This window comes from Capsicum annuum, chromosome 6, assembly GCF_002878395.1.
Source record: "Capsicum annuum cultivar UCD-10X-F1 chromosome 6, UCD10Xv1.1, whole genome shotgun sequence".
NCBI classification, from domain to species: domain Eukaryota; kingdom Viridiplantae; phylum Streptophyta; class Magnoliopsida; order Solanales; family Solanaceae; genus Capsicum; species Capsicum annuum.
Genome location: NC_061116.1, coordinates 88,600,060 through 88,603,652, shown reverse-complemented (window position 1 = coordinate 88,603,652; position 3,593 = coordinate 88,600,060). Strand labels below are relative to the sequence as shown.

General features: G+C 36.5%; 1 non-coding gene across 1 annotated transcript; it reads right to left on the bottom strand.

The window, feature by feature from the left end:
* Positions 1-478: 478 nt before the first annotated feature.
* On the bottom strand, positions 479-585 carry LOC124899845. The gene has a single exon (XR_007057408.1). It is a non-coding gene; the product is annotated as a small nucleolar RNA R71 (small nucleolar RNA).
* Positions 586-3,593: the final 3,008 nt, after the last annotated feature.

Genomic DNA, 3,593 nt, shown 5'->3' with positions numbered 1-3,593 from the left:
AAGAGATCTTTCATCAAAGGTGAAAACTGGCTGAATAAAGAAATAAACGAGTAGATACAAATGCCAGAAATTTCGTACCTCCAGTTACTCCAGCTGTTCCTGCTCAAACAACTTCTAGACCTATTCGTGAAGTTGCTATCCCACTCATGAACCATATGACAAACAGTATTCACAATACCAGACAAGGTGGTAAATTTGAATTGAAGAAGAATATGGTGCAATTACTGAATTCCACAGAGAAATTCCATGGCCTTTCACACAAAGATCCGCAACAGCACATACAAACCTTCTTGGAAACAAGCGATACTTACATTCATGAAGGGGTGAGTTCTTATATGTAAGATTGACACTCTTTTCTTTTTCCCTAATGGGGAAAGTAAAAAGGTGGTTACATACTGAAGCACCACTCTTCATCACTTTATGGAAAGATCTAGCTCGAAAGTTCCTTATTCGATTCTTTCCATCAAGAAAGACTCCATGCTTGAGGAGTGATGTTTTGAGTTTAAAATAAAAAGAAGGAGAGAATCTGTACAAAGCTTAGGAGAGATTTAAGTGTATGCTCAAAAATTGCCCTTACCATCATCAGTCCAATGATGTTATTATTCAAACTTGTATTGAGGGATTGGAGCCACACACATAGATTCTCTTGGATTTAGTAGTAGGTGGACATGCTCTTGAGAAGTCATATGAAGAATTGTACACACTGCTAAATCAGATTTCACCGGGAAATCCTGACTGGCGTGTTGATTCGAGGAGTACTCCTAGGAAGGTTGCAAGGGTATTGGAGGTAGACCAGTTCGCTGCATTACAAGCACAGATTGCGGCCATGCAAAATCATATGATTAATCCTCTTAATAACATAAAGTTGGAAGTTACACAAATAGCCGCCACAACTAATGCATTCCAAACGACAAATTCTTTGTATGAGCTTTGTGGATGTGGTGAGCATGTAGCAGATGCTTAAATGGCTAATTCAGATTCTATCAACTATGTAGGAAATCCGAATCATCAAGAACAACAGAATTTTAGTAAAACGTATAATCCCAATTGGAGAAACCATCCCAATTTCTCATGTGGTGGAAACCAGGTGCAAAATGCAAACCAGTTCAAGGGACCAGTGTAACCAAATCAACAATTGACTTAGAATAATTAGGTAACTACTCAAGCTAGCAATATAGAGGCATAGTTTGTAGTGGAGTTGAAGAGTTAACAATTGGTTACTAGAAATCAAGAGTTCCAACTGGGTCAAATTGCAGGAGCACGCAATACAAGACCTCAAGGAGCATTACCTAGCGATACAGAGACAAATCCTAAGTAGGTAAATATAGTTAAAACAAGGAGTGGGATATAAACCAAGGAGATAATTCAGGAGCAGATGAGCCCAACAGTCACTAATGATGGTTCTAAAGAGAATACGAAGAAAGGAGTCAAGGAAAAAATGACAAATGATAAAATTCATGTAGAGAATAAGACTCTCCCCTTAACCTTTTCTCAAAAGGCAATAAAGCATCAAAAGGAGGCAAGTTACAAGAAGTTCTTAGATCTTTTAAAGCAAGTTCTTGTAAATTTGCCTCTTGTTGACATTCTACCGTGTGGGCCAAAATATGCACAATACTTGAAGGATATAGTTGCAAATAAGAATCAGTTAACTGAATATGCTATAGTTGCACTTACTGAGGAGTGCACATCCAAGATTCAAAACAAATTACCCATGAAGCTGAAGGATCCAGGTAGTTTCACTTTATTGATTACCATTGGATATACCATTAGTGTGCGTGGATTGTGTGATTTAAGGGCTATCATTAATCTTATGCCCACATCATGGTATAAAAAGATAGGTCTTAGGAGTCCCAAACTTACTACTATTATTTTTCAATTGGTAGATAGGTCCATAGCTAGGCCTGATGGTACTATCGGAGATTTCTTAGTGCAAGTGGGATCCTTAATCTTTTTGGTGGATTTTGTAATTCTTGAATTTGAAGTTGATCATGTTGTTCTATTTATTTTGGGATGACCTTTCTTAAGTGTAGGATAATAATTAATTGATGTAGCGGCATGAAAAATAACAATGAGAGCACATGATAAGGTGGAAGTTTATGATGTCTATAAAGCGCTAAAATTTCCTACTATTTATGAGGAGTTGTCGGCTATATCTGTAAGTCTAATCAGAGGCTACTATTTTCAGATGATCCCTTAGAGTGAGATTTGGTAGGTCATGATCTATATCAAGATGTGGAAGCATTGGCGTTAGTCCTACTCATGAATTTGCCACTCATTGAAACATGAAAATTTCCTTTTGAGACATTGAATAATCCAATTGGTCTATCACCCGAAACTTCAATTGTTGAAGCTCCGAAATTGGAGCTTAAGGTTCTTTCTACTCACTTAAAATATGTTTAACTTGGTAATAATGATACCTTGGCTATTATGTTAGTCTACAGGATTATCTGATCTAAAAGTATAGGAAGCATCAACATTGGTAAAAAGGAGGAACAAGGCGATCACGGGCAATGTCTGACATTACAGAAATAAATTTGTCTTTTTGCATACACAAAATTAACATGGAGGAAGGTTTCAAGCCAAGAGTGCAGCAAAAATGCAGGTTGAATCAAATAATGAAAGATGTGGTGCGGAAAGAGGTCACCAAGTGGCTCAATAATGGGATTGTTTATCCAATTTCAAATAGCAAGTTGGTTAGTCAAAAATATTATGTACCAAAGATAGTTCGGATGCATGTGGTTACTAATGAAGCAAATGAGCTAATCCCCACTCGTATGGTGAATGGATAGAGAATTTGTGTCGACTACCAGATGTTAAATGAAGCTATAAGGAAGGATCACTATCCTATTACTTTAATTGCTCAAATATTGGATAGGTTGGCTTGGTAGAAGTATTACTTTTTTCTTTATGGTTACTCAGGTTATAATCAAATCACCATTGCTCCCATAGATCAATAGAAGATGACTTTTACTTGCCCATACGGTACCTATTTCTTCAAATGTATGCCCTTTGGCCTCTGCAATGCACCTGCGATATTTCAGATATGTATGATGGCAATTTTCTATGACATAGTGGAAGAATTTGTTGAGTTATTTATGGATAATTTCTCTATTTATGATGACTCTTTTGATAAATGCTAGCAAAATTTATATAGAGTCCTAGCTCAATATGAAGATATAAAATTTGTGTTGAACTGGGAGAAGTTCCACTCTTTTGTAAATGAAGGAATTGACCTTGGCCACAAAGTGCCACGCAGAGGATTTGAGGTAGATCAGGCTAAAATTAAAGTAATTAAAAATTTACCACATCTAGTCACAGTGAAAGAAGTGTGAAGCTTCATGGGGAATACAGGTTTCTAAAAGCATTTTATTAAGGATTTCTTGAAGATTTCAAGCTCGATATGCAAATTGTTAGAAAAAAAGGCCAAGTTTGATTTCTAGGTAGATTGTAAAAAAGCATTTGAGAAGCTAAACAAGAAGCTAATTGAAGCACCTATTTTGATTTCTCCAGATTGGGAATTGCCGTTTGAATTGATGTGTGAAGCTAGTGACATAGCTATAGGAGCTATTTTAGGGTAAAGAAAAGACAAGGTA